Source organism: Salmo trutta, chromosome 18 (genome assembly GCF_901001165.1).
Source record: "Salmo trutta chromosome 18, fSalTru1.1, whole genome shotgun sequence".
In the NCBI taxonomy this organism is placed as follows: Eukaryota; Metazoa; Chordata; class Actinopteri; order Salmoniformes; family Salmonidae; genus Salmo; species Salmo trutta.
Window position 1 is genome coordinate 5,353,531 of NC_042974.1, and position 24,872 is coordinate 5,378,402.

The window sequence follows — 24,872 nt, forward strand, 5'->3', positions numbered from 1 at the left end:
AAATTCATGACCCGAGTACACATCTCAGGTTACTATCTTGCTTCAGGCTAGGAAATTCATGACCCGAGTACACATCTCAGGTTACTATCTAGCCTCAGGCTATGAAATTCATGACCCGAGTACACATCTCAGGTTACTATCTTGCTTCAGGCTATGAATCTGGCGGGGGAACCAAGAAGTGTTAGTTTGGATTGCTGTAGATTCAGCAATATGTGGACGTTGCCAGGCAGTACATTTTTAGGTTTGTTATATTTTCATGCGTATTTGGTGTCATCGGTTAGTTGTGTGGTGTTGTTTTCGATATGACTGACGTCGCCCTAGCAGTCTAGCTGGTGCTCCCTCCCTCCCTCCCACCTTCTCTTTCCCTTTCCTTTTCAACTGGCCGCAGGCCGCCTCTCATGACGCTCTAAAAAGCAGTTTCATATTCATCAAAACAGTTTGAGGACAAAGAGAAAAGAGAGATGTAATCTATTATATGAAATAAGTTCTTCTTAATGGCATTACAAAAAGGGATCCTTTTCATCGCAAATGGAAAATTGTGCTTTGAGGCTTTCATTAAAATTCATGACATTTTCAAGACGGAGCAAGACGTCCTTGTTTGGTGTGAAGCTGCTTTTCCCTCTCTCTCCTGTATTGATCCAATGAAATGCTATTACAGTGTGTCGTCTACGTGCTCCGAAGTCTGACGTTCGGTCTACAAATTGCCCCTGTGAGTTTTTGAATGTTGATTCATGTTTAAATATATACAAAGTGAGGTAGACTAATAATGTTACTGTAGATACAGTTGTATTTACAGAGTATCTTAGGGTGTGTAGACTGGAGTGACTGGCATACGACTGTCCTTTATAGCAGCATCTTAACTCACAAACCACAGTCTATCATTTATTTGCTGTCAAACTGGTTAACATGTTATTGGTTACTTGGAGGTTTCTTCCCTTCATTCCTTTATAGCACCATGCAACCAGGATCACCTAGAGTGTGGTAATATTGGTATTAGTCCAGCACAGCATACTGTGTGTCAATATATAGTTTTAAACTAGTTGTACTATATACTCTAGTTATCATTCCCCATTGTCAATATATAGCAATACTTTGAACCTGACCGTTCGTTTTTTTTCTCTCACCTTTATTTAACCAGATAGGCCAGTTGAGAACAAGTTCTCATTTACAACTGCGACCTGGCCAAGATAAAGCAAAGCAGTGCGACACAAACAACACAGAGTTGCACATGGAATAAACAAACATACAGTCAATAACACAATAGAAAAATCTATACACAGTGTGTGCAAATGTGGTAAGATTAGGGAGGTAAGGCAATAAATAGGCCATAGTGGCGAAATAATTACAATCTAGCTGTCACGGTTGTCGTCTGGAATGGAGGACCAAAACGCAGCAGGAATGTGGATGCTCATCTTGATATTTATTTGAAATCAAAATGAACACCAAAATAACAAAACAACAAACTCACAAACAACAAAACAGTCTTGTAAGGCTCACACAGGCAAAACAAGAAACAATCTCCCACAATCACTAAACCAAACAATTACCCATATATAGGACTCTCAATCAGAGGCAACGAGAAAGCACCTGCCTCCAATTGAGAGTCCAACCCCCCATTAACCTACACATATAAATATACCAACCCAGAAAGAACATAGAAGTACAAAACATAGAACAGTGCCCAAAAACCCCGGAATACATAAATCAAATACCCTTCTACAAAACCACCACCCCGAACCACATAAAACAAATACCCTCTGCCACGTCCTAACCAAACTACAATAACAAATAACCCTTATACTGGTCAGGACGTGACACTAGCATTAACACTGGAGTGATAGATGTGCAGAAGATGAATGTGCAAGTAGAGATACTGGGGTGCAAAGGAACCAAAAAAACGAACAAAAATATGGGGATGAGGTAGTTGGTTGGGCTATTTACAGATGGGCTGTGTACAGGTGCAATGATCAGTAAGCTGCTCTGAAAGCTGATGCTTAAAGTTAGTGAGGGAGATATAGGACTCCAGCTTCAGTGATTTTTGCAATTCGTTCCAGTCATTGGCAGCAGAGAACTGGAAGGAAAGGCGGCCAAAGTAGGAGTTGGCTTTGGGGATGACCAGTGAAATATACCTGCTGGAGCACGTGCTACAGGTGGGTGCTGCTATGGTGACCAGTGAGCTGAGATAAGGCGGGGTTTTGCCTATCAAAAACTTAGAGATGACCTGGAGCCAGTGGGTTTGGCGATGAATACGAAGCAAGGGCCAGCCAACAAGAGCATACAGTTCGCAGTGGTGGGTAGTATATGGGGCTTTGGTGACAAAACGGATGGCACTGTGATAGACTACATCCAGTTTGCTGAGTAGAGTGTTGGAGGCTATTTTGTAAATGACATCGCCGAAGTCAAGGATTGGTAGGATAGTCAGTTTTACAAGGGTATGTTTGGCAGCATGAGTGAAGGATGATTTGTTGTGAAATAGAAAGCCGATTCTAGATTTAATTTTGGATTGGAGATGCTTAGTGTGAGTCTGGAAGGAGAGTTTACAGTCTAACCAGACACCTAGGTATTTGTAGTTGTCCACATAATCTAAGTCAGAACCGTCCAGAGTAGTGATGCTAGACGGGCGGGCAGGTGCAGGCAGCGATCGATTGAAGAGCATATATTTAGTTTTACTTGCATTTAAGAGCAGTTGGAGGCCACGGATTGAGTGTTGTATGGCACTGAAGCTCATCTGGAGCTTTGTTAACACAGTGTCCAAAGAAGGGCCAGATGGTGTCGTCTGCGTAGAGGTGGATCAGAGAATCACCAGCAGCAAGAGCAACATCATTGATGTATATAGAGAAAAGAGTCAGCCTGAGAATTTAACTCTGTGGCACCCCCATAGAGACTGCCAGAGGTCCGGACAACAGGCCCTCCGATTTGACACACTGAACTCTATCTGAGAAGTAGTTGGTGAACCAGGCGAGGCAGTCATTTGAGAAACCAAGGCTGTTGACTCTGCCGATAAGAATGCGGTGATTGACGGAGTCGAAAGCCTTGGCCAGGTCAATGAAGACGGCTGCACAGTATTGTCTTTTATCGATGGCGGTTATGATATCGTTTAGGACCTTGAGCGTGGCTGAGGTGCACCCATGACTAGCTTTGAAACCAGATTGCATAGCAGAGAAGGTACGGTGGGATTCGAAATGGTTGGTGATCTGTTTGTTAACTTGGCTTTCGAAGACTTTAGAAAGGCAGGGTAGGATAGATATAGGTCTGTAACAGTTTGGGTCAAGAGTGTCTCCCCCTTTGACGAGGGGGATGACTGCGGCAGCTTTCCAATCTGTAGGGATCTCAGACGATACGAAAGAGAGGTTGAACAGGCTAGTAATAGGGGTTGCAACTTTTGCAGCAGGTATCATTTTAGAAAGAGAGGGTCCAGATTGTCTAGCCCAGCTGATTTGTAGGGGTCCAGATTTTGCAGCTCTTTCAGAACATCAGCTAACTGGATTTGGGTGAAGGAGAAATGGGGGAGGCTTGGGCAAGTTGCTGTGGCAGGGGCAGAGCTGTTGACTGGGGTAAAGGTAGGCAGGTCGAAAGCATGGCCAGCCGTAGAAAAATTCTTTTTGAAATTCTCGATATCGTAGATTTATCAGTGGTGACAGTGTTTTCTAGCCTCAGTGCAGTGGGCAGCTGGGAGGAGGTGCTCTTATTCTCCATGGATTTTACAGTGTCCCATAACATTTGGAGTTTGTGCTACATGATGCAGATTTCTGTTTGAAAAAGCTAGTCTTTGCTTTCCTTACTGCCTTACACTTAATGTCTGAAGGTGTAACTTGGATGACATGTAGATGTAAAAAGATACAGCGTCCCACTTGTGTTCAATGCCTGAGGAAAGGCTCTTCAACAGTTTATGTAAGTAATACTGCAAACCCTCCTCCTCATACACACTTGGTTGCTTTGAGATCACAGCATTAGTTTCCCTACAAATGCAGTATAGGCCTAATCTTATGAAGGGTTCTTCAGCTGTCCTTGTAGGAGAACCCTTTTTGGGTCCAGGTATAACCCTTTTTTCTAAGACTGTATCACTATCAACATTACTACTTTGATATTCCTTCCATTGTACTCTTACTCTTCAGCCAGTTAAAGTTAGTTTGATATCCCATTGTGGTCCTTCTCTTGCTTCAGTATCAGTCAGTTAACGTTAGTTTGATATCCCATTGTACTCTTACTCAGTATCAGTCAGTTAAAGTTAGTTTGATATCCCATTGTACTCTTACTCAGTATCAGTCAGTTAAAGTTAGTTTGATATCCCATTGTACTCTTACTCAGTATCAGCCAGTTAAAGTTAGTTTGATATCCCATTGTACTGTTACTCATCAGTATCAGTCAGTTAAAGTTAGTTTGATATCCCATTGTACTGTTACTCATCAGTATCAGCCAGTTAAAGTTAGTTTGATATCCCATTGTACTCTTACTCAGTATCAGCCAGTTAAAGTTAGTTTGATATCCCATTGTACTGTTACTCATCAGTATCAGCCAGTTAAAGTTAGTTTGATATCCCATTGTACTGTTACTCATCAGTATCAGCTAGTTAAAGTTAGTTTGATATCCCATTGTACTGTTACTCTTCAGTATCAGCCAGTTAAAGTTAGTTTGATATCCCATTGTACTGTTACTCATCAGTATCAGCCAGTTAAAGTTAGTTTGATATCCCATTGTACTGTTACTCATCAGTATCAGCCAGTTAAAGTTAGTTTGATATCCCATTGTACTGTTACTCAGTATCAGCCAGTTAAAGTTAGTTTGATATCCCATTGTACTGTTACTCAGTATCAGCCAGTTAAAGTTAGTTTGATATCCCATTGTACTGTTACTCATCAGTATCAGCCAGTTAAAGTTAGTTTGATATCCCATTGTACTGTCTCCTGCTCTTGTCAGAGGACATTTGTTGTCACCAGTTGTTTCCTTTTTAATTATTGGGGACGGGAGTCAGGAGAGAATATTTGTTTTAACAAGAGCTCAGTCAATGAGCCAAGACAATTCATGCAGAGTGATCAGAGCGACGAGAGGCATGCCTCTTCTTCATTTTCTTCCCCATGACTAAACTCTTGCAAATTACACTGGGTTCGAGTCCCAAATGGCACCCTATTCCCTATGTAATGCACTACTTTTTACCAGGGCCCATAGGGACTTCATAGGGAATAGGGTGCCATTTGGGATGCAGACTCTGTGTTCTAAACAGCTGATAAATGAAGGGTGGCAGTCTGAAGCAGTTTGATTTCAGCATCACAACAACATGGGACCTGATTGGTGCAGCATGTGGATGAGCTGACAGAATGAATAATGAGAGTCTCTTTAGATAAAGAGTGTCTGAAGGACTGAGTGTTATAGTGGAACACGGTTGGTTATTATATTATATCAGCTTTCTCTCTATAGCAGCATGTTGTACTGACAAAACACTCTTGATATTATACTGTGTTTCTCTCCATAGCATTCAATGTAGACACAACTAAAATGACTGATATGAAATAATCTTTCTCTTCACAGTATAGACACAGTGTACAACACATTAGGAACAGCTGCTTTTTCCATGACATACGTGTACTGACCAGGTAAATCCAGGTGAAAGCTATGATCCCTTATTAATGACACTTGTTAAATCCACTTCAATCAGTGTAGTTGAAGGGGAGGAGACAGGTTAAAGAAGGAAATTTAAGCCTTCAGACATTTGAGACATGGATTGTGTATGTGTGCCATTCAGAGGTTTAATGGGCAAGACAAAACATTTAAGTGCCTTTGAACGAGGTGTAGGTGCCAGACTCACCAGTTTGAGTGTGTCAAGAACTGCAACGCTGCTGTGTTTTTCACTCTCAACAGTTTCCTGTGTGTATCAAGAATGGTCCACCACCCAAAGGACATCCAGCCAACTTGACACAACTGTGGGAAGCATTGGAGTCAACATGGGCCAGCATCCCTGTGGAACGCTTTCGACACCTTTCAGAGTCCATGTCCCGAGAAATTGAGGCTGTTCTGAGGGCAAAAGGGGTGGATGCAAGTCAATATTAGGAAGGTGTTCCTAACGTTTTGTGCTCTCAGTGTAGAGTTCAGACATAACATCCTTGATATTGTGTTGTCTTTCCCAGCATAGCATTAATTCATGTTTCATTCACTTACTTCTCACTTCCCCCCATGCTGCTCCACCTATGGATGTTCCCCAACAGACTCTTACCACCCACAGTTGTAAATGTGTATATATTACAATTACAATTATTATCATTATTTTGTCTCATTCACTTCTCTTTTTATTTATTAGACTTTTTTATTTGACCCACTCTGTGGGAGCCCGGAGCATCAGATTTCCAATATACCCTGCATTTACATCTGTCCCTGTGACTAATACACTCGATCTCTCTATTCTTCAGAAACCAAGATATTATACTAGTTTTCTCTCCATGCCATGCAGACGCAAGATGCATGCTTTTTTTCTCTCGATGTGTCTGCATGGCTTGTCTTGTATCACAGCTGTCTGCATGGCTTGTCTTGTATCACAGCTGTCTGCATGGCTTGTCTTGTATCACAGCTGTCTGCATGGCTTGTCTTGTATCACAGCTGTCTGCATGGCTTGTCTTGTATCACAGCTGTCTGCATGGCTTGTCTTGTATCACAGCTGTCTGCATGGTTTATCTTGTAGTTGAAGCTACTGCATATAGGGCACTACTGTTGACCAGAGCCTTATGGGATACCTTATGGCCCTGGTCTAAACTAGAGCACTATCAACTCAGAAACGGGGGCCGTTGATGTCGCTGCTAAGGATTCTAGCTTTAAACTTAAGGTAATTTCTTGGCATGCCAAATGTCTTGGGAAAACACAAGAGACGCTTTTTAAAATGTTGGATGCTGTTACAAAGGTGCTAAAAAATGTGCCATGTTTCTCACTCGACAGATGCATTGCTTGGCATGGTGGCTCTGGGCTTGGCATCGACCAGCCATCTGCTGGGGTTGTGCGTCCACCCATGCCCTCGCTCGCCACGAGTTGTTTCCCATAGAGTTCCTTTCTAACGTCCCCTGGCTAGCATTAGCGTAATTGGGAAGCCTTATTTAGTCTAAGGGGATCACTAGAACCTCCCTGTCTGGGTGAGGATAATGTAACCATGTGTTTTCTATGGATTTAACCATGTGTTTACTATAGATTTAACCATGTGTTTACTATAGATTTAACCATGTGTTTACTATAGATTTAACCATGTGTTTTCTATAGATTTAACCATGTGTTTTCTATAGATTTAACCATATGTTTCCTATAGATTTAACCATGTGTTTACTATAGATTTAACCATGTGTTTACTATAGATTTAACCATGTGTTTACTATAGATTTAACCATGTGTTTTCTATAGATTTAACCATGTGTTTTCTATAGATTTAACCATGTGTTTACTATAGATTTAACCATGTGTTTACTATAGATTTAACCATGTGTTTTCTATAGATTTAACCATGTGTTTTCTATAGATTTAACCATGTGTTTTCCATAGATTTAACCATGTGTTTTCTATAGATTTAACCATATGTTTCCTATAAGGACCTCCACTGTATAGATACCTTGTATGATAGTCACAGCAAGGTTGGGTCAATTCCATTTCAAGTCAGTCAATGCAGCCAGGAAGTAAAGTGATATTTAGATTGGGATTGGAGGTTGAAATGGAACTGACTCCAGCCATGAGTCACTCATGCTACTGCAGTATTGATGAGCGCTATCCTTACCTTAACCGTTTTAAATGTCAACCTCAATGGGGTGACATCACAGTTGGGACGTCTCAAGGATCCATTTGATCCATTTCCCTGCAGTATTTACCACTGTTCATACAATGTTTTCTGTTTCCTTACACTGGAATAAACAACTGCATTAAGTAACTGCAACCACAACGGTTGACCATGATACTTATATCAAGGCTATCTCAATGGCATGTCTCTCCTGCATAGCTCTATTGTCAGGTAGCCTTCGCATCGCTGGAAGGGAAGAGCAAATTTGTGTCCGGTATGGAATTTGAAGATGAACATTTCAAGTGAACAGTATTATTTGTACTTTATTTAAATAGATTTTTTTCATTATGCAATAAAATGCATATTCAATGCATTCTGAATTCTAACTATTTACATATAAACACACTCCTTCAGTAGCTGAGCTAAACAGTATCCATTCATGTTGACACACAGAAGTCATTTCATCACTAAACAGTATCCATTCATGTTGACACACAGAAGTCATTTCATCACTAAACAGTATCCATTCATGTTGACACACAGAAGTCATTTCATCACTAAACAGTATCCATTCATGTTGACACACAGAAGTCATTTCATCACTAAACAGTATCCATTCATGTTGACACACAGAAGTCTACTCCACACAGAAGTAATTTCATGTCACTAGCTACACCCTCCCTAGTGTTTGGATGGCTGGACGCTTTAGCAGCAGTGACTGTTGATTTGACCCATAATGTGTTGAAATGTGGACTTTGACATGTCGTCTCACTACTCACTATACCATCTCTGATGTTTGAATCAGTCATGGGTGGATTAGCAGCAGTGTTTTCTTGTGGAAAATCTCTGCACCAAAACTTAATCAGCTAGTCAGTTAGGTTTATGGTTAGGGTTAGGGTTAGGGTTAGGGTTAGAATTAGGGTTGGGGTTAGGATTAGGATTAGGGTTAGGATTAGGGTTAGGATTAGGGTTATTGTTAGGATTAGGGTTAGGGTTAGGGTTAGGATTAGGGTTAGGGTTAGGATTAGGGTTAGGGTTAGGGTTAGGATTAGGGTTAGGGTTAGGATTAGGGTTAGGGTGACGATTTGAATGTTAAGGCTGTCATGACAGATGGGAAAAGGATGCTGATTTGACCAGTAATGTGCTGAAACGTTGGCATTGCCTTTACACCAGACCATCAGCAGACCATCCATTTCCTGATAGCATCACACAGCTGAGTTGAAAGCCAAGGACGGCTGATAACTACAATTCACTTTAACCACGTGCAGTCAGAATTATTAGTCAATTCATTTTCCGTTCTCTTTTATGTGGGAAAATGTAATCCAAACTTTTAGTTTGTGGCACCACAATCCATTGTTTATTGCAGGTCTAATGCTTCATGACATTTTGTAATTAGGCTGAATTATCCTCGAGTGATTTATTCTTTGAAAAATGGAGCCAGAGGCAGACCCCACACATATTATTAACATACATGAGATCATACAGTCGGTGGATAAAGGACATGAAATGTTTCCCCAAGACTGGGATATAATCATAATGATTAGCTTTGCTGCTTATTTAAACACACAGACCTGCTGCTTCCTTTAACACACAGACCTGCAGCTTCCTTTAATCTAAAGACCTGCTGCTTCCTTTAACACACAAACCTGCTGCTTCCTTTAACACACAGACCTGCTGCTCCCTGTAACACACAGACCTGCTGCTCCCTGTAACACACAGACCTGCTGCTTCCTGTAACACACAGACCTGCTGCTCCCTGAAACACACAGACCTGCTGCTTCCTTTAACACACAGACCTGCTGCTCCCTTTATTAACACACAGGTCTGCTGCTTCCCTTAACACACAGACCTGCTGCTTCCTTTAAAACACAGACCTGCTGCTTCCTTTAACACACATACCTGCTGCTCCCTGTAACACACACACCTGCTGCTTCCTTTAACACACGGACCTGCTGCTTCCTTTAACACACATACCTGCTGCTTCCTTTAACACACAGACCAGCTGCTTCCTGTAACACACAGACCTGCTGCTCCCTGTAACACACAGACCTGCTGCTCCCTGTAACACACAGACCTGCTGCTTCCTTTAACACACATACCTGCTGCTCCCTGTAACACACACACCTGCTGCTCCCTGTAACACACAGACCTGCTGCTTCCTTTAATACGCAGACCTGCTGCTCCCTGTAACACACAGACCTGCTGCTTCCTGTAACACACAGACCTGCTGCTCCCTGTAACACACAGACCTGCTGCTCCCTGTAACACACAGACCTGCTGCTTACTGTAACACACAGACCTGCTGCTTCCTTTAACACACAGACCTGCTGCTGCGTTTAACACACAGACCTGCTGCTCCCTGTAACACACAGACCTGCTGCTTCCTTTAACACACAGACCTTCTGCTTCTGTAACACACAGACTTGCTGCTTATTTAAACACACATACCTGCTGCTTCCTTTAACACACAGACCTGCTGCTTCCTGTAACACACAGATCTGCTGCTTCCTGTAACACACATACCTGCTGCTTCTTTTAACACACATACCTGCTGCTTCCTTTAACACACAGACCTGCTGCTTCCTTTAACACACAGACCTGCTGCTCCCTGTAACACACAGACCTGCTGCTCCCTGTAACACACAGACCTGCTGCTTCCTGTAACACAGAGACCTGCTGCTTCCTTTAACACACAGACCTGCTATTCCCTGTAACACACAGACCTGCTGCTTCCTGTAACACACAGACCTGCTGCTACCTGAAACACACAGACCTGCTGCTCCCTGTAACACACAGAACTGCTGCTTCCTGTAACACAGAGACCTGCTGCTTCCTTTAACACACAGACCTGCTATTCCCTGTAACACACAGACCTGCTGCTTCCTGTAACACACAGACCTGCTGCTACCTGAAACACACAGACCTGCTGCTCCCTGTAACACACAGAACTGCTGCTTCCTGTAACACACAGACCTGCTGCTTCTGTAACACACAGACCTGCTGCTTACTGTAACACAGACCTGCTGCTTCCTGTAACACACAGACCTGCTGCTTCCTGTAACACACATACCTGCTGCTCCCTGTAACACACATACCTGCTGCTTCCTTTAACACACAGACCAGCTGCTTCCTGTAACACACAGACCTGCTGCTTCCTTTAACACACAGACCTGCAGCTTCCTTTAACACACAGACCAGCTGCTTCCTTTAACACACAGACCTGCTGCTCCCTTTATTAACACACAGTTCTGCTGCTTCCCTTAACACACAGACCTGCTGCTTCCTTTAACACACAGACCTGCAGCTTCCTTTAACACACAGACCTGCTGCTTCCTTTAACACACAGACCTGCAGCTTCCTTTAACACACAGACCAGCTGCTTCCTTTAACACACAGACCTGCTGCTCCCTTTATTAACACACAGTTCTGCTGCTTCCCTTAACACACAGACCTGCTGCTCCCTTTATTAACACACAGTTCTGCTGCTTCCTGTAACACACAGACCTGCTGCTTCCTGTAACACACATACCTGCTGCTCCCTGTAACACACATACATGCTGCTTCCTTTAACACACAGACCTGCTGCTTCCTGTAACACACAGACCTGCTGCTTCCTGTAACACACAGACCTGCTGCTTCCTTTAACACACAGACCTGCAGCTTCCTTTAACACACAGACCAGCTGCTCCCTTTATTAACACACAGTTCTGCTGCTTCCCTTAACACACAGACCTGCTGCTTCCTTTAACACACAGACCTGCTGCTTCCTTTAACACACAGACCTGCTGCTCCCTGTAACACACAGACCTGCTGCTTCCTTTAACACACAGACCTGCAGCTTCCTTTAACACACAGACCTGCTGCTCCCTGTAACACACAGACCTGCTGCTTCCTTTAACGCACAGACCTGCTGCTTCCTGTAACATACAGACCTGCTGCTACTACAGTGTGATAACAGCTTGTAGGACTTCTAGTCACTCACTCACTCACTCACTCACTCACTCACTCACTCACTCACTCACTCACACACTCACTCACTCTCACTCACTCACTCATACAGACAGCAGAGAGGGAAGAGAGGATGGAGAGGGGAGACAAAGAAAGAGAGGAGAGAGCTGAGCTGTGGTGATCTGCTCAGTGTGCCTGCTAGTGCCTGCCCAGCAACAGGGCCTGTCTAATGCCGTGTTTAGACAACGTGAGAGCTCCATCTATAGGCTGTTATAAGAGTCACTGCTTAAAGACGATTAGTGTCTCTGCAGTTTTATCATGTCGTCTGTGTCTCAAATGGAACCCTATTCCCCATTTATTGCACTCATACATTCACATACATTCAGACACATTCTGAAATAGATTTTTAATAATGGATAGCATCATCATTATTTGTTTTTCGTTATGATATTTTTTATATTGTTGACAATCATTTGGTGGTGATAGCCATAGGCATATACATCAGCAGATCATTCAGTAGTGATTCTTAGTACTGTTCAGAACCTCCCTCTACTGTTCAGAACCTCTCTCAGCTTCTACTACTGTTCAGAACCTCTCTCAGCTTCAACTACTGTTCAGAGCCTCTCTCAGCTTCAACTACTGTTTAGAACCTCTCTCAGCTTCAACTACTGTTCAGAACCTCTCTCAGCTCCAACTACTGTTCAGAACCTCTCTCAGCTTCAACTACTGTTCAGAGCCTCTCTCAGCTTCAACTACTGTTTAGAACCTCTCTCAGCTTCAACTACTGTTCAGAACCTCTCTCAGCTTCAACTACTGTTCAGAACCTCTCTCAGCTTCAACTACTGTTCAGAGCCTCACTCAGCTTCAAATACTGTTTAGAGCCTCTCTCAGCTCCAACTACTGTTTAGAGACTCTCTCAGCTTCAACTACTGTTTAGAACCTCCCTCTACTGTTCAGAACCTCTCTCAGCTTCTACTACTGTTTAGAACCTCTCTCAGCTTCAACTACTGTTTAGAACCTCTCTCAGCTCCAACTACTGTTCAGAACCTCTCTCAGCTCCAACTACTGTTCAGAACCTCTCTCAGCTTCAACTACTGTTTAGAACCTCCCTCTACTGTTCAGAACCTCTCTCAGCTTCAACTACTGTTCAGAACCTCTCTCAGCTTCAACTACTGTTCAGAACCTCTCTCAGCTTCAACTACTGTTTAGAACCTCTCTCAGCTTCAACTACTGTTTAGAGCCTCTCTCAGCTTCAACTACTGTTCAGAGCCTCTCTCAGCTTCAACTACTGTTCAGAACCTCTCTCAGCTCCAACTACTGTTCAGAACCTCTCTCAGCTTCAACTACTGTTCAGAACCTCTCTCAGCTCCAACTACTGTTCAGAACCTATCTCTGCTTCATCTACTGTTTAGAACCTCCCTCTACTGTTCAGAACCTCTCTCAGCTTCAACTACTGTTCAGAGCCTCTCTCAGCTTCAACTACTGTTTATAACCTCTCTCAGCTTCAACTACTGTTTAGAACCTCCATCTACTGTTTAGAACCTCTCTCAGCTTCTACTACTGTTCAGAACCTCTCTCAGCTTCAACTACTGTTTATAACCTCTCTCAGCTTCAACTACTGTTTAGAACCTCCATCTACTGTTTAGAACCTCTCTCAGCTTCTACTACTGTTCAGAACCTCTCTCAGCTTCAACTACTGTTTAGAACCTCTCTCAGCTTCAACTACTGTTCAGAACCTCTCTCAGCTTCTACTACTGTTCAGAACCTCTCTCAGCTTCAACTACTGTTTAGAGCCTCTCTCAGCTTCAACTACTGTTTAGAACCTCTCTCAGCTTCAACTACTGTTCAGAACCTCTCTCAGCTTCAACTACTGTTCAGAACCTCTCTCAGCTTCAACTACTGTTTAGAACCTCTCTCAGCTTCAACTACTGTTCAGAACCTCTCTCAGCTTCAACTACTGTTTAGAACCTCCCTCTACTGTTCAGAACCTCTCTCAGCTTCAACTACTGTTCAGAGCCTCTCTCAGCTTCAACTACTGTTTAGAACCTCTCTCAGCTTCAACTACTGTTCAGAACCTCTCTCAGCTTCAACTACTGTTTAGAACCTCCCTCTACTGTTCAGAACCTCTCTCAGCTTCAACTACTGTTTAGAGCTTCTCTCAGCTTCAACTACTGTTTAGAGCCTCTCTCAGCTTCAACTACTGTTTAGAGCCTCTCTCAGCTTCAACTACTGTTTAGAGCCTCTCTCAGCTTCAACTACTGTTTAGAACCTCCCTCTACTGTTCAGAACCTCTCTCAGCTTCAACTACTGTTTAGAACCTCTCTCAGCTTCAACTACTGTTCAGAACCTCTCTCAGCTTCAATTACTGTTTAGAGCCTCTCTCAGCTTCAACTACTGTTTAGAACCTCTCTCAGCTTCAACTACTGTTTAGAGCCTCTCTCAGCTTCAACTACTGTTTAGAACCTCTCTCAGCTTCAACTACTGTTCAGAACCTCTCTCAGCTTCAACTACTGTTCAGAACCTCTCTCAGCTTCAACTACTGTTCAGAACCTCTCTCAGCTTCAACTACTGTTCAGAACCTCTCTCAGCTTCAACTACTGTTCAGAACCTATCTCTGCTTCATCTACTGTTTAGAACCTCCCTCTACTGTTCAGAACCTCTCTCAGCTTCAACTACTGTTCAGAGCCTCTCTCAGCTTCAACTACTGTTTATAACCTCTCTCAGCTCCAACTACTGTTTAGAACCTCCATCTACTGTTCAGAACCTCTCTCAGCTTCTACTACTGTTCAGAACCTCTCTCAGCTTCAACTACTGTTTATAACCTCTCTCAGCTTCAACTACTGTTTAGAACCTCCATCTACTGTTTAGAACCTCTCTCAGCTTCTACTACTGTTCAGAACCTCTCTCAGCTTCAACTACTGTTTATAACCTCTCTCAGCTTCAACTACTGTTTAGAACCTCCATCTACTGTTTAGAACCTCTCTCAGCTTCTACTACTGTTCAGAACCTCTCTCAGCTTCAACTACTGTTTATAACCTCTCTCAGCTTCAACTACTGTTTAGAACCTCCATCTACTGTTTAGAACCTCTCTCAGCTTCTACTACTGTTCAGAACCTCTCTCAGCTTCAACTACTGTTTAGAACCTCTCTCAGCTTCAACTACTGTTCAGAACCTCTCTCAGCTTCTACTACTGTTCAGAACCTCTCTCAGCTTCAACTACTGTTTAGAACCTCTCTCAGCTTCAACTACTGTTTAGAACCTCCATCTACTGTTTAGAGCCTCTCTCAGCTTCAACTACTGTTTAGAACCTCTCTCAGCTTCAACTACTGTTCAGAACCTCTCTCAGCTTCAACTACTGTTCAGAACCTCTCTCAGCTTCAACTACTGTTTAGAACCTCTCTCAGCTTCAACTACTGTTCAGAACCTCTCTCAGCTTCAACTACTGTTTAGAACCTCCCTCTACTGTTCAGAACCTCTCTCAGCTTCAACTACTGTTTAGAACCTCTCTCAGCTTCAACTACTGTTTAGAGCTTCTCTCAGCTTCAACTACTGTTTAGAGCCTCTCTCAGCTTCAACTACTGTTTAGAGCCTCTCTCAGCTTCAACTACTGTTTAGAGCCTCTCTCAGCTTCAACTACTGTTTAGAACCTCTCTCAGCTTCAACTACTGTTTAGAACCTCTCTCAGCTTCAACTACTGTTCAGAACCTCTCTCAGCTTCAACTACTGTTCAGAACCTCTCTCAGCTTCAACTACTGTTTAGAACCTCTCTCAGCTTCAACTACTGTTTAGAACCTCTCTCAGCTTCAACTACTGTTCAGAACCTCTCAGCTTCAACTACTGTTTAGAACCTCTCTCAGCTTCAACTACTGTTCAGAGCCTCTCTCAGCTTCAACTACTGTTTAGAACCTCTCTCAGCTTCAACTACTGTTTAGAACCTCCCTCTACTGTTCAGAACCTCTCAGCTTCAACTACTGTTTAGAACCTCTCTCAGCTTCAACTACTGTTCAGAGCCTCTCTCAGCTTCAACTACTGTTTAGAACCTCTCTCAGCTTCAACTACTGTTTAGAACCTCTCTCAGCTTCAACTACTGTTTAGAACCTCCCTCTACTGTTCAGAACCTCTCTCAGCTTCAACTACTGTTTAGAGCCTCCCTCAGCTTCAACTACAATTTAGAGCCTCTCTCAGCTTCAACTACTGTTCAGAACCTCTCTCAGCTTCAACTACTGTTTAGAGCCTCTCTCAGCTTCAATTACATACTGTAGATGCAGTAATAGCTTCAGTCTGCGATAGATTTTTATCTCTCCTCAGAAATGGACCATTATTATACATCGAGTTTTTGGTGAACATTTGTTAACTATAATGGTGATAACAGACACAGACATGTACATAAGTACTTAGTCCAGTAGTTCACATCCATTGTAACAGTATTATATTTCTTTATTTGTTTATCTTAACACTCTTATTATACTAGGTTCCCCATATTTACACGGTACTGTTCTTTACCCAAGATGCAGTTGTTGCACCCCCTTTCTGATTGGTCTTGGATTTGTTTGCATCCCAAATGGCACCCTATTCCCTTGAAGTAAATAAGTGCTACTTTTGAAATAATTAAGTGCACTTAATAGGGAATAGGGTGCCATGTGGGAAGCATCCTTTGAGTCATTACATTAGGGGAGTCAGCTGACAGGAAATTAACAGATGGTCATGAGTAATATGATGGATAATTATGCATCTCAGGGGATCACTGGTCAATTGTCTGATTCCGTGCAACCCCCTCATTTTGTTAATGATGGACTAATTTAGCTTTTTTTAGATAGGCCCAAGCATATGGTACTGCCCATGGAAGAGGGTTCCTGTAATGGCTATGTAGATTAGTGGAGTTGGACCACAGCTTTATAGATGTTGGTGTTGATTCTCTAGCTACAGCAGGCCTACAGGGTGGGGATGTTATCAGTTACAGACACATAGGGGACAGGACTCTGCTGACCGTGGGTGTGTGTGGAGGTGTGTGATATGAAAACCTACTCTGAAGTCATCTGGCTGTAGCCAAGATCGGGGAATCAAATTTTACAATATGTATAAGTCGCTGGACCATAAAACAGGTTATTTCTTACGGTACAGGTACACGTAAGACCATCGCCACTCAGTTCTCCAAAAGGTATCGAATCCTCACTCTTTACCAGAAACACAACTATAAAGAACCAACATGCCTGTTCTCAGATGGAATTTCATTTAGTGTAATCAGGAGGTTCAGTCTTGTTTTCATAGACATGGTTTGAAATAGTTCTGGAGGTGTCTGTAAGGGTCTGTGAAACCAGTTGTAAATCAACAATCTCCTATAAACTTGACTTGATGACCCACTTTTCAGTAGACTCTCCCTCAGTAGTTATGTCTGCTGAGAACTGGTGCTTCCAGTGTTAAGACTGACAGGCTGACAGACAGACTGACAGACTGACTGAGGAGGAAGAGGTATCCCTATCACTCCCTTTTCATTTGGAGCCCTGTAGCTTATTCCTCCGTCTATCCTCCATCCTCTATTCCGGGAGCTCCTACTCTTCAAACTGCAGCAGTAATTAATAGTTCTCATTAAGAGCTGAATTTGTGACAGCCTTACAGACAGTCAGTCAGCCAGCCAGGCATGAGGATGGAGCTGGGCCAGGGAAGGGAATGGAGGAGAAGAGAGGAGAGGAGGATATAAGGGGAGATGAGGAGGGGGAGGAGAGGAGAGGAGAGAGGAGACGAGAGGAGAGGAGTCAGCCAGACAGTCATGGGGATGGAGCTGGGTCAGGGAAGGGAATGGAGGAGAAGAGAGGAGAGGAGGTAAATAGAGAGGAGAATGGAGGAGTGGGAAGAGGAGAGACAGTCAGTCCAGCAGGGGCAGTGCTGGGGCTAGGCAACAGAAGGGAAAAGAGGAACAGAGGAGAAGAGATGAGAGGAGCGGAGGAGAGGAACAGAGGGAGGAGCAGACCCTGATGGAAGCTGCTCATAAGGCCCTCCTCTGAGTAAAGGCTCATTTCATGCAAGGTTAGACACATCCGTCATCCGCCTCATCGGCTAAGAGGCCAGGCTTTGACTGCCTCTCAGTAAAATTACACATGGAACACGTCCACACACACACACACACTGTTGAAGGTGGACTTGTAAATGAAATGTCTCTCACATAGAGGGGAGGTCTCTCTGGGGCTCAGGAGATCATAGGCTTAGTGTTAATACCTAGTCCTGGTTGCAGTCAGTGGATCACAGTCATAAAGACATGACAACGTTTCTAGACGCTGGGACTCATTTTGTCCCAGATACTCATTACCTGTGATCAGCCATCTTGTTACTCACTACCTGTGATCAGCCATCTTGTTACTCATTACCTGTGATCAGCCATCTGGATACTCACTACCTGTGATCAGCCATATTGTTACTCACTACCTGTGATCAGCCATCTTGTTACTCACTACCTGTGATCAGCCATCTGGATACTCACTACATGTGATCAGCCATCTTGTTACTCACTACCTGTGATCAGCCATCTGGATACTCACTACCTTGTGATCAGCCATCTTGTTACTCACTACCTGTGATCAGCCATCTTGTTACTCACTACCTGTGATCAGCCATCTGGATACTCACTACCTGTGATCAGCCATCTTGTTACTCAGTACCTGTGATCAGCCATCTTGTTACTCATTACCTGTGATCAGCCATCTGGATACTCACTACCTGTGATCAGCCATATTGTTACTCACTACCTGTGATGAGCCATCTTGTTACTCACTAGCTGTGATCAGCCATCTTGTTACTCATTACCTGTGATCAGCCATCTGGATACTCACTACCTGTGATCAGCCATATTGTTACTCACTAGCTGTGATGAGCCATCTTGTTACTCACTACCAGTGATCAGTCATCTGGATACTCACTACATGTGATCAGCCATCTTGTTACTCACTTCATGTGATCAGCCATCTTGTTACTCACTACATGTGATCAGCCATCTTGTTACTCATTACCTGTGATCAGCCATCTTGATACTCACTACCTGTGATCAGCCATCTTGATACTCACTACATGTGATCAGCCATCTTGTTACTCACTACCTGTGACCAGCCATCTTGTTACTCACTACCTGTGATCAGACATCTTGTTACTCACTACCTGTGATCAGCCATCTTGTTACTCACTACCTGTGATCAGCCATCTTGTTACTCACTACCTGTGATCAGCGATCTTGTCACTCACTACCTGTGATCAGCCATCTGGATACTCATTACCTGTGATCAGCCATATGGATACTCACTAACTGTGATCAACCATCTTGTTACTCACTACCTGTGATCAGACATCTTGTTACTCACTACCTGTGATCAGCCATCTGGATACTCACTACCTGTGATCAGCCATCTTGATACTCACTACCTGTGATCAGCCATCTGGATACTCATTACCTGTGATCAGCCATATGGATACTCACTAACTGTGATCAGCCATCTGGATACTCACTACCTGTGATCAGCAATCTTGTCACTCACTACCTGTGATCAGCCATCTGGATACTCATTACCTGTGATCAGCCATATGCATACTCACTAACTGTGATCAGCCATCTGGATACTCACTACCTGTGATCAGCCATCTTGTTACTCACTACCTGTGATCAGCCATCTGGATACTCACTACCTGTGATCAGACATCTTGTTACTCACTACCTGTGATCAGCCATCTGGATACTCACTACCTGTGATCAGCCATCTTGTTACTCACTACCTGTGATCAGCGATCTGGATACTCACTACCTGTGATCAGCCATCTGGATACTCACTACCTGTGATCAGCCATCTTGTTACTCACTACCTGTGATCAGCCATCTTGATACTCACTACCTGTGATCAGCCATCTTGTTACTCACTACCTGTGATCAGCCATCTTGACATCTGGCCATTGTGTAAGTGAGAATGTGATGGGTATAGACTGTAGATCAACAGTCAATGAATCAATTCATCAGTGATTTGATTCTTCCTTGTAAACAGTTGATTTGTTATGTGTGATGATGTTGTTGTGTTGTACAGTGCTGAGTTGGTCAAATGTTTGAATGGAACACAGTGTTTTAGACAAAAATCACTAGCACATATATTAGATGTAGGTAGATCCCCCCCCCCCCCCCCCCACACACACACGCACACTTACATATCACACACACACACAGACACACAGACGAACACACAAACACACACACACACACACACACACAGACATTTATCACACAGACACACATCCCCCCTCCCCAAACACACTCACAGAAACACACACACAGACACACACACGAACAAACAAACACACTTATCACACAGACACAAACACAGACACAGACACACACACACCAACACACACACACACACACACACACACACACACACACACACACACACACACACACACACACCCACACACAGACACACCCACACACAGATGTGACTTGTGTATCAAGATGAGTGTCACTGATGGTAACGTCTGTCTCTCTGCTATCTGGCTCCATCCTTCTCTCTCTCTCTCTTCCACATCCATTCTATTCTGCAGGGTAGGCAGGCAGTCAGACTGAATGGAAAGTGATTGCCCACAGCCAGGGATGGGGGCGGACAGCATGAAGAAGTGGCCCTCCTACCTTAAAACCTCTTACATCTACACGTTCCGCTAGCGGAACGTCTGCTCCAATATCCAATGATGGGCGGGGCGCGAAATTCAAACTCCTCTAAATCCGAAAACTTACACTTTTCAAACATATGACTATGTTACAGCTATTTAAAGACAAGACTCTCCTTTATCTAACCAAACTGTCCGATTTCAAAAAGGCTTTACAGCGAAAGCAAAACATTAGATTATGTCAGCAGAGTACCCAGCCAGGAATAATCACACAGCCATTTTTCAAGCTAGCATATCATGTCACATAAACCCAAACCATATCTAAATGCAGCACTAACCTTTGATGATCTTCATCAGATGACACACCTAGGACATTGTGTTATACAATACATGCATGTCTGTTCAATCAAGTTCATATTTATATCAAAAACCAGCTTTTTACATTAGCATGTGACGTTCAGAACTAGCATTCCCACCGAACACTTCCGGTGATTTTACTAAATTACTCACGATAAACGTTCACAAAAAGCATAACAATTATTTTAAGAATTATAGATACAGAACTCCTCTATGCACTCGATATGTCCGATTTTAAAATAGCTTTTCGGATGAAGCACATTTTGCAATAATGTAAGTACATAGCCCGGCGTTACAGGGCTAGCTATTTAGACACCCTGCAAGTTTAGCCTTCACCAAAATCACATTTCCTATAAGAAAAATGTTCTTACCTTGCTTGTTCTTCATCAGAATACACTGCCAGGACTTCTACTTCAATAACAAATGTAGGTTTGGTCCCAAATAATCCATCGTTATATCCAAACAGCGACGTTTTGTTCGTGCGTTCTAGACACTATCCCAACGCTAAATCTCGGCCACGAGCATGACGCAAAATATGACAAAAAATTTCTAAATATTCCATTACCGTACTTCGAAGCATGTCAACCGCTGTTTAAAACCAATATTTATGCAATTTATCTCGTAGAGAAGCGATAATATTCCGACCGGGAATCTGCCTGTCTGTAAACTGAGGAAAAAACCGAAAGCCGGGGGCGGGGCGTGTCACGCGCCTAAGGCTTAGTCCATTGACTGACCACTCAGCTTTTGCTCTCGTGTGCTTCAGCCAGGGCTTTGAATTACATCATTCCTGTTTTTCCCGGGCTGTGAGACTCCATTGTTGACGTGAGAAGTGTCACGTAAGAGCAGAGATCCTTTGTAAACGATAGAGATAATCAAGAAGGGCAAGAAATGTTCAGACAGGGTACTTCCTGAACAGAAGCATCTCAGGTTTTTGCCTGCCATAGGAGTTCTGTTATACTCACAGACACCATTCAAACAGTTTCAGAAACTTTGGAGTGTTTTCTCTCCAAAGCTAATAATTATATGCATATTCCAGTTTCTGGGCAGGACTAATAATCAGATTAAATCGGGTACGTTTTTTATCCAGCCGTGAAATTACTGCCCCCTAGATGTAAGAGGTTAAAGCTTCTGCCCAACAGAATCACAGCATAAATTAAATAAAAAACAGAAAAGACTAAACCATACGTCCCAGTCGGGGAATGGAGTGCAGAGCTACTGTAGCTAAGTGATGGGAAACTGCTGTTGTGACAGAGATACTGTAGCTAAGTGATGGGAAACAGCTGTTGTGACAGAGATACTGTAGCTAAGTGATGGGAAACTGCTGTTGGGACAGAGATACTGTAGCTAAGTGATGGTAAACTGCTGTTGTGACAGAGATACTGTATCTAAGTGATGGTAAACTGCTGTTGGGACAGAGATACTGTAGCTAAGTGATGGTAAACTGCTGTTGGGACAGAGATACTGTAGCTAAGTGACGGGAAACTGCTGTTGGGACAGAGATACTGTAGCTAAGTGATGGAAACTGCTGTTGTGACAGAGATACTGTAGCTAAGTGATGGAAACAGCTGTTGGGACAGAGATACTGTAGCTAAGTGATGGGAAACTGCTGTTGGGACAGAGATACTGTAGCTAAGTCATGGAAACAGCTGTTGGGACAGAGATACTGTAGCTAAGTGATGGGAAACAGCTGTTGGGACAGAAGAGTCAAACATGAGAGCAGTAGCTAGCTATAGACAATAAAAGAAGAAGACTTGTATAGAGTGCAGGAGCGGTGCAGTCTAGACCCGTGTTGTATTTGTGTGGAAGTAGTGGGTATAAGGTATAACTCCGTTCAGTTTACTGATCTATTTCATTTTGGGAATCGTGTTAACCCACCTGTTCTTTGAATTACCCTCTTATGTACCCATGATGCTCAGGATTCAACCATCTGTTTTTTACCACTACCTCCCTGGTCACATGATGAATGGGATTACAGAGAAAATATTTTTGTCTGGTTCTCTATGAGGGACGTTGGGGAACAAGGGAATCTCCCAGTTGTTATCGACCCTGTCACGATCGTAATTCATAGGCCATTAAACAATACAAGGACCATATGGGTATATAAGTGGTGAGGACAGTGACCTAAACATCAGCCATGTCCACTGAGCTTCCTGTTCAGTCATGTCCACAGAGCTTCCTGTTCAGGCATGTCCACAGAGCTTCCTGTTCAGGCATGTCCACTGAGCTTCCTGTTCAGCCATCTCCACTGAGCTTCCTGTTCAGCTATGTCCACTGAGCATCCTGTTCAGCCATGTCCACTGAGCTTCCTGTTCAGCCATCTCCACTGAGCTTCCTGTTCAGCTATGTCCACTGAGCTTCCTGTTCAGCCATGTCCACTGAGCTTCCTGTTCAGCTATGTCCACTGAGCTTCCTGTTCAGCCATGTCCACTGAGCTTCCTGTTCAGCTATGTCCACTGAGCTTCCTGTTCAGCCATCTACACTGAGCTTCCTGTTCAGCTATGTCCACTGAGCATCCTGTTCAGCCATGTCCACTGAGCTTCCTGTTCAGCCATCTACACTGAGCTTCCTGTTCAGCTATGTCCACTGAGCTTCCTGTTCAGCCATCTCCACTGAGCTTCCTGTTCAGCCATCTCCACTGAGCTTCCTGTTCAGCCATGTCCACTGAGCTTCCTGTTCAGCCATCTCCACTGAGCTTCCTGTTCAGCTATTTCCACTGAGCTTTATGATAAATAAATAAAACAAATTAAAATCTCAGTTTTTAGAGTAAAGGGTACTTGCAATTCCCAGATAGTGGGTTAGATTCCTGCGACCACCCAGTCTCTTTGGATAAAAGTGTCTTCTAAATGGCATTTACTATACATTATATTAATGTGTTGATGAATATGTGCCTCTCCTAAATATTACCACTGTTATCTGAAAGAGACTGATCATGGCCAATCCCATATTGACATCTAGCCCCTAAACCAAATGAACAAATTTCAATATCACCACAACATCGTTATCAACGTTCAATGATTTTGTATGCTGTAATCATGGTTTTATCTGTGACCATGCAATCAGTCATCTATAATGATGCCATAATCATTGGTATAGTCCCAAATTACAGGCCATGAACTCATCATTTATTCCTCAAAATCATGTAAAAGGATGTCACATAAAATGGCCCCCAATCTAGCAGATACCAAAAACAAAACATATTTAACCTTTGAATAACTTTGAACCTAAACCAAAGATAGCTAAACATTTGACTTTGTTGCATGTTAGGCACCCAAAGTAATGCTGATAGGAAGGTAGGGTTGTTCTTGAATGCTGATAGGAAGGTAGGTTTGTCCTTGAATGCTGATAGTAAGGTAGGGATGTCCTTGAATGCTGTTAGGAGGGCAGGTTTGTCCTTGAATGCTGATAGGAAGGTAGGTTTGTCCTTGAATGCTGATAGTAAGGTAGGGATGTCCTTGAATGCTGATAGGAAGGTAGGTTTGTCCTTGAATGCTGTTAGGAGGGCAGGTTTGTCCTTGAATGCTGATAGGAAGGTAGGTTTGTCCTTGAATGCTGATAGTAAGGTAGGGATGTCCTTGAATGCTGATAGGAAGGTAGGTTTGTCCTTGAATGCTGATAGGAAGGTAGGGATGTCCTTGAATGCTGATAGGAAGGCAGGTTTGTCCTTGAATGCTGATAGGAAGGTAGGGATGTCCTTGAATGCTGATAGTAAGGTAGGGATGTCCTTGAATGCTGATAGTAAGGTAGGGTTGTCCTTGAATACTAATAGTAAGGCATGGATGTCCTTGAATGCTGATAGTAAGGTAGGGATGTCCTTGAATACTAATAGTAAGGTAGGGATGTCCTTGAATACTAATAGTAAGGTAGGGTTGTCCATGAATACTAATAGTAAGGTAGGTTTGTCCTTGAATACTGATAGTAAGGTAGGGTTGTCCTTGAATACTAATAGTAAGGTAGGGTTGTCCATGAATACTAATAGTAAGGTAGGGTTGTCCTTGAATACTGATAGGAAGGTAGGTTTGTCCTTGAATACTAATAGTAAGGTAGGTTTGTCCATGAATACTAATAGTAAGGTAGGTTTGTCCTTGAATGCTAATAGTAAGGTAGGGTTGTCCATGAATACTAATAGTAAGGTAGGGTTGTCCATGAATACTAATAGTAAGGTAGGGTTGTCCATGAATACTAATAGTAAGGTAGGTTT

The 24,872-nt window shown here is 43.1% G+C and overlaps 1 protein-coding gene across 1 annotated transcript in view; it reads left to right on the plus strand.

The window, feature by feature from the left end:
- Nucleotides 1–496: 496 nt before the first annotated feature.
- The window catches only part of adgrb3 (adhesion G protein-coupled receptor B3), a gene marked incomplete in the record, with an annotated part of 281,919 nt that continues 257,543 nt past the window's right edge, over nucleotides 497–24,872 (plus strand). The window contains 1 exon segment of the mRNA XM_029697579.1: nucleotides 497–709.